This window comes from Macaca mulatta, chromosome 6, assembly GCF_049350105.2.
Source record: "Macaca mulatta isolate MMU2019108-1 chromosome 6, T2T-MMU8v2.0, whole genome shotgun sequence".
Taxonomy (NCBI): Eukaryota; Metazoa; Chordata; class Mammalia; order Primates; family Cercopithecidae; genus Macaca; species Macaca mulatta.
In genome coordinates this window covers 28724935-28732043 of record NC_133411.1, presented here as the reverse complement: position 1 = coordinate 28732043, position 7109 = coordinate 28724935, and the positions used below count along the sequence as shown (strand labels likewise).

Genomic DNA, 7109 nt, shown 5'->3' with positions numbered 1-7109 from the left:
TCAAATATTTTGTATAATAATCAACAGAGGACTACAGTACTCATATTGATTTAAGTGTTGATGTTGCACAATGATGACAAGAATCTCTTGTAAAAAAATATGGGCTATGGAGTGAACAACATGCATTTTAGTTCTGCCTTGTCACTGAATACACCTATGCAATTAGACCAATTACCTACCTTTTGGCACCTACTTATACTTCTGTTACCTGGAGTTTATAATCATTACTTTACCACCATGTGTATCTGTCTGCTGGCACCATGTGTATCTGTCTTGAAAAAACATTGTATCCTGCTTTAGGATTCCAATAATTGTCTTAACTTGTCAAAAGCAAATGTCTGCTTCTTTTAGATAATGAAAATGAAAATCTATTCTGTGAACATTTTACAGTGTTATAATCTAGGATCATTTTACACCAACACGTTCAGCATTTTGTCTGTATGGCAATTAATGTTATAATTGGATTTAAGAAATTCATTTATTTTTTTCTCTACACAAATAACTAACTGAAAGATGCAAAGTACATAAATTGCAAGAGAATGATGGATTCAGCACAATATCTTCTCTAAAGTTATCACTTACCATATGGCAATCAGATTACGAATGGAATCACTACACAAAAGTTCTTGAGAGGAAACTATATGTCCCTTCAAATTCTTTTTGCAAGTAGTTTTAAGGATCAGTTATGAAGAAATCATCCACATATGGCTTTATTTAGTATTACAGGATATTTATTACAACAATTTTAACTTCACAGGAGGTATGAAGTGATGACTAGATAAATTTACAGGTACACATACATACACATGCAATAGAGACATTGAGTGACTGTAGTTATTTCTTACGAGGTCACAAGATTTTATGTTTAGTGACATTATAACCATTTTTTGATATCAAATTCATACATGTTGGTTGTACAAAAATACAAAAAAAAATTATGATAATCTACACTTGATCTTAGCCAAAAGGCCGAGAAGCGATAAAAATTATGATAATCTGATTAAACCAAGAAAAATATACTCCTACACACAATATATAACATATGCACAAATGGCAATGAGATGCATACTACTTTTTAAAGTCTGCAATAAACCAATAAAAGTAAAATGTGATTTTGTTAAATTTAATTATTTTGAAACACTGATTTATGAGATTTTTATTGTTTAAAAAAACAGAGTTAAACTCATGTTGCTTATCATAATAATAATATAATTTTCTTATTGAGTTAGATAATGATCTTGAGGAGACAATTAGTGGGTACCTATGTTCTTAAAACATCATAAAATATATAAATTCCATGTAAAGCAAGTCTTGGCTCTGATAAATTGACCATTAAAAAGAGGAGAGCAATGAGGAAGTGTTCCGTGTTTTGGGGGAAGTAAGGAGATAGCAGGAATAAGGATAGAATTTACTATGAGTACTTACTATGGAGGGTATGGAGTGGAGAAGAGGGGGATTGTTTCAATTCCATTATATCAGTATATGTCGGTGTATTTGGAAGGGCTCGTGTGTTACAAAGAAGTAGGAAGTATATATTTGGTTGAGGTTATGCAATACCTATAATTTTTTGTTTTTTTATTATTATTATGCTTTAAGTTCTAGGGTACATGTACATAATGTGCAGGTTTGTTACATATGTACACTTGGCCATGTTGGTGTGCTGCACCCATCAACACGTCAGCACCCATCAACTCGTCATTTACATCAGGTATAACTCCCAATGCAATCCCTCCCCTGCCCCTCCCCATAATAGGCCCCAGTGTGTGATGTCCCCCTTCCAGAGTCCAAGTGATCTCATTGTTCAGTTTCCACCTATAAGTGGGAATATGCGACGTTTGGCTTTCTGTTCTTGCGATGGTTTGCTGAGAATGATGGTTTCCAGCTGCATCCATGTCCCTACAAAGGACACAAACTCATCCTTTTGTATGGCTGCATAGTATTCCATGGTGTATATGTGCCACATTTTCTTAATCCAGTCTGTCACTGATGGGCATTTGGGTTGATTCCAAGTCTTTGCTATTGTGAATAGTGCCACAATAAACATACATGTGCATGTGTCTTTATAGCAGCATGATTTATAATCCTTTGGGTATATACCCAGTAATGGGATGGCTGGGTCATATGGTACTTCTAGTTCCAGTTCCTTGAGGAATTGCCGTACTGTTTTCCAGAATGGTTGAACTAGTTTACAATCCCACCAACAGTGTAAAAGTGTTCCTATTTCTCCACATCCTCTCCAGCACCTGTTGTTTCCTGACTTTTTAATGATTGCCATTCTAACTGGAGTGAGATGGTATCTCATTGTAGTTTTGATTTGCATTTCTCTGATGGCCAGTGATGATGAGCATTTTTTCATGTGTGTGTTGGCTGTATGAATGTCTTCTTTTGAGAAATGTCTGTTCATATCCTTTGCCCACTTTTTGATGGGGTTGTTTGTTTTTTTCTTGTAAATTTGTTTGAGTTCTTTGTAGGTTCTGGATATTAGCCCTTTGTCAGATGAGTAGATTGCAAAAATTTTCTCCCATTCTGTAGGTTGCCTGTTCACTCTGATGGTAGTTTCTTTTGCTGTGCAGAGGCTCTTTAGTTTAATAAGATCCCATTTGTCAATTTTGGCTTTCGTTGCCATTGCTTTTGCTGTTTTAGACATGAAGTCATTGCCCATGCCTATGTCCTGAATGGTATTACCTAGGTTATCTTCTATAGTTTTTATGGTATTAGGTCTAACATTTAAGTCTCTAATCCATCGTGAATTAATTTTCATATAAGGCGTAAGGAAAGGATCCAGTTTCAGCTTTCTACTTATGGCTAGCTAATTTTCCCAGCACCATTTATTAAATAGGGAATCTTTTCCCCATTTCTTGTTTTACTCAGGTTTGTCAAAGATCAGATGGCTGTAGATGTGTGGTATTATTTCTGAGGGCTCTGTTCTGTTCCATTGGTCTATATCTCTGTTTTGGTACCACCATGCTGTTTTGGTTACTGTAGCCTTGTAGTATAGTTTGAAGTCAGGTAGCGTGATGCCTCCAGCTTTGTTCTTTTGACTTAGGATTGTCTTGGCAACGTGGGCTCTTTTTGGTTCCATATGAACTTTAAAGCAGTTTTTTCCAATTCTGTGAAGAAACTCATTGGTAGCTTGATGGGAATAGCATTGAATCTATAAATTACCTTGGACAGTATGGCCATTTTCCTGATATTGATTCTTCCTATCCATGAGCATGGTATGTTCTTCCATTTATTTGTGTCCTCTTTTATTTCACTAAGCAGTGGTTTGTAGTTCTCCTTGAAGAGGTCCTTTACATCCCTTCTAAGTTGGATTCCTAGGTATTTTATTCTCTTTGAAGCACTTGTGAATGGAAGTTCATTCATGATTTGGCTCTCTGTTTGTCTGTTACTGGTGTATAAGAATGTTTGTGATTTTTGCACATTGATTTTGTCTCCTGAGACTTTGCTGAAGTTGCTTATCAGCTTAAGGAGATTTTGGGCTGAGATGATGGGTTTTTCTAAATATACCATCATGTCATCTGCAAACAGGGACAATTTGACTTCTTCTTTTCCTAACTGAATACACTTGATTTCTTTCTCTTGCCTGATTGTCCTAGCCAGGACTTCCAACGCTATGTTGAATAGGAGTGGTGAGAGAGGCCATCCCTGTGTTGTGCCAGTTTTCAAAGGGAATGCTTCCAGTTTTTGCCCATTCAGTATGATATTGGCTGTGGGTTTGTCATAAATAGCTCTTATTATTTTGAGATACGTTCCATTAATACCGAATTTATTGAGAGTTTTTTAGCATGAAGGGCTGTTGAATTTTGTCAAAGGCCTTTTCTGCATCAATTGAGACAATCATGTGGTTTTTGTCTTTGGTTCTGTTTATATACTGGATTATGTTTATTGATTTGCATATATTGAATCAGCCTTGCATCCCAGGGATGAAGCCCACTTGATCATGGTGGATAAGCTTTTTGATGTGCTGCTGGATTCGGTTTGCCAGTATTTTATTGAGGATTTTTGCATTGATGTTCATCAGGGATATTGGTCTAAAAATTCTCTTTTTTTGTTGTATCTCTGCCAGGCTTTGGTATCAGGATGATGTTGGCCTCATAAAATGAGTTAGGGAGGATTCCCTCTTTTTCTATTGATTGGAATAGCTTCAGAAGGAATGGTACCAGCTCCTTCTTGTACCACTAGTAGAATTCAGCTGTGAATCCATCTGGTCCTGGACTTTTTTTGGTTGGTAGGCTATTAATTATTGCCTCAATTTCAGAGCCTGCTATTGGTCTATTCAGGGATTCAACTTCTTCCTGGTTTAGTCTTGGGAGAGTGTAAGTGTCCAGGAAATTATCCATTTCTTCTAGATTTTCAAGTTTATTTGTGTAGAAGTGTTTATAGTATTCACTGTTGGTAGTTTGTATTTCTGTGGGGTCAGTGGTGATATCCCCTTTATCATTTTTTATTGCATCTATTCTTCTCTCTTTTCTTCTTTATTAGTCTTGCTAGCGGTCTATCAATTTTGTTGATCTTTTCAAAAAACCAACTCCTGGATTCATTGATTTTTTGGAGGGTTTTTTGTGTCTCTATCTCCTTCAGTTCTGTTCTGATCTTAGTTATTTCTTGCCTTCTGCTAGCTTTTGAATGTGTTTGCTCTTGCTTCTCTAGTTCTTTTAATTGTGATGTTAGGGTGTCAATTTTAGATATTTCCAGTTTTCCCTTGTGGGCATTTAGTGCTATAAATTTCCCTCTACACACTGCTTTAAATGTGTCCCAGAGATTCTAGCATGTTGTTTCTTTGTTCTCATTGGTTTCAAAGAACATCTTTATATCTGCCTTCATTTTATTATGTACCCAGTAGTCATTCAGGTTCAGGTTTTTCAGTTTCCATGTAGTTGAGCAGTTTTGATTGAGTTTCTTAGTCCTGAGTTCTAGTTTGATTGCACTGTGGTCTGAGAGACAGTTTGTTATAATTTCTGTTCTTGTACATTTGCTGAGGAGTGCTTTACTTCCAATTATGTGGTCAATTTTGGAATAAGTGTGATGTGGTGCTGAGAAGAATGTATATTCTTTTGATTTGGGGTGGAGAGTTCTATAGATGTCTATTTGGTCTGCTTGGTGCAGAGATGAGTTCAATTCCTCGATATCCTTGTTAACTTTCTGTCTCGTCGATCTGGCTAATGTTGACAGTGGGATGTTGAATTCTCCCATTATTATTGTATGTCTCCCATTATTATTGTAAGTCTCTTTGTAAGTTTCTAAGGACTTGCTTTATGAATCTGGGTGCTCCTGTATTGGGTGCATATATATTTAGGATAGTTAGCTCTTCCTGTTGAATTGATCCCTTTACCATTATGACTTCTTTGTCCCTTTTGATCTTTGATGGTTTAAAGTCTGTTTTATCAGAGACTAGTATTGCAACCCCTGCTTTTTTTTTTTTTTTTTGTTCTCCATTTGCTTTGTAGATCTTCCTCCATCCCTTTATTTTGAGACTATGTGTGTCTCTGCATGTGAGATGTGTCTCCTGAATACAGCAAACTGATGAGTCTTGACTCTTTATCCAGTTTGCCAGTCTGTGTCTTTTAATTGGAGCATTTAGTCCATTTACATTTAAGGTTAATATTTTTATGTGTGAACTTGATCCTGTCATTATGATATTAACTGGTTATTTTGCTTGTTAGTTGATGCAGTTTCTTCCTAGCATCGATGGTCTTTACATTTTAGCATGTTTTTGCAATGGCTGGTACTGGTTGTTCCTTTCCATGTTTAGTGCTTCCTTTAGAGTCTCTTGTAAGGCAGGCCTGGTGGTGACAAAATCTCTAAGCATTTGCTTATCTGTAAAGGATTTTATTTCTCCTTCACTTATGAAACTTAGTTTGGCTGGATATGAAATTCTGGGTTTAAAATTCTTTTCTTTAAGAATGTTGAATATGGGCCCCCACTCTCTTCTGGCTTGTAGAGTTTCTGCCGAGATATCTGCTGTTAGTCTGATGGGCTTCCCTTTGTGGGTAACCCGACCTTTCTCTCTGGCTGCCCTTAACAGTTTTTCCTTCATTTCAACTTTGGTGAATCTGACAATTATATGTCTTGGAGTTGCTCTTCTCCAGGAGTATCTTTGTGGCGTTCTCTGTATTTCCTGAATTTGAATGTTGGCCTGCCTTACTAGGTTGGGGAAGTTCTCCTGGTTGACATCCCAAAGAGTGTTTTCCAACTTAGTTCCATTTCCCCCCTCACTTTCAGGCACCTCAATCAGACGTAGATTTGGTCTTTTCACAGAATCCCATACTTCTTGAAGGATTTGTTCATTTCTTTTTCCTCTTTTTTCTTTAGACTTCTCTTCTCACTTCATTTCATTCATTTGATCCTCGATCGCTGATACTCTTTCTTCCAGTTGATCGAGACTGTTACTGAAGCTTGTGCATTTGTCACGTATTTCTCGTGTCATGGTTTTTATCTCTGTCAGTTCGTTTATGGCTTTCTCTGCATTGATTATTCTAGTTATCCATTCTTCCATTCTTTTTTCAAGATTTTTAATTTCTTTGAGCTGGATACGTAATTCCTCCTTTAGCTCTGAGAGGTTTGATGGACTAAAGCCTTCTTCTCTCAACTCATCAAAGTCATTCTCCGTCCAGCTTTGATCCATTGCTGGCAATGAGCTGTGTTCCTTTGGAGGGAGAGATGCGCTCTTATTTTTTGAATTTCTAGTTTTTCTGTCCTGCTTTTTCCCCATCTTTGTGGTTTTATCTGCCTTTGGTCTTTGATGATGGTGACGTACTCATGGGGTTTTTGTGTGGGTATACTTCCTGTTTGTTAGTTTTCCTTCTAACGGTCAGGACCCTCAGCTGTAGATCTGTTGGAGATTGCTTGAGGTCCACTCTAGACCCTGTTTGCCTTGGTATCAGCATCAGAGGCTGCAGAAGATAGAATATTGCTGAACAGCAAGTGTACCTGTCTGATTCTTGCTTTGGAAGCTTCGTCTCAGGGGTGTACCCCACTGTGTGAAGTGTGGGGTGTTGGTCTGCCCCTAGTGGGGGATGTCTCCCAGTTAGACTACTCAGGGGTCAGGGACCCACTTGAGCAGGCAGTCTGTCCGTTCTCAGATCTCAACCTCTGTGTTGGGAGAT

General features: G+C 37.4%; 1 pseudogene; it reads right to left on the bottom strand.

Moving 5' to 3' along the window:
* Positions 1–843: 843 nt before the first annotated feature.
* On the bottom strand, positions 844–981 carry LOC114679205 (U2 spliceosomal RNA; annotated as a pseudogene).
* Positions 982–7109: the final 6128 nt, after the last annotated feature.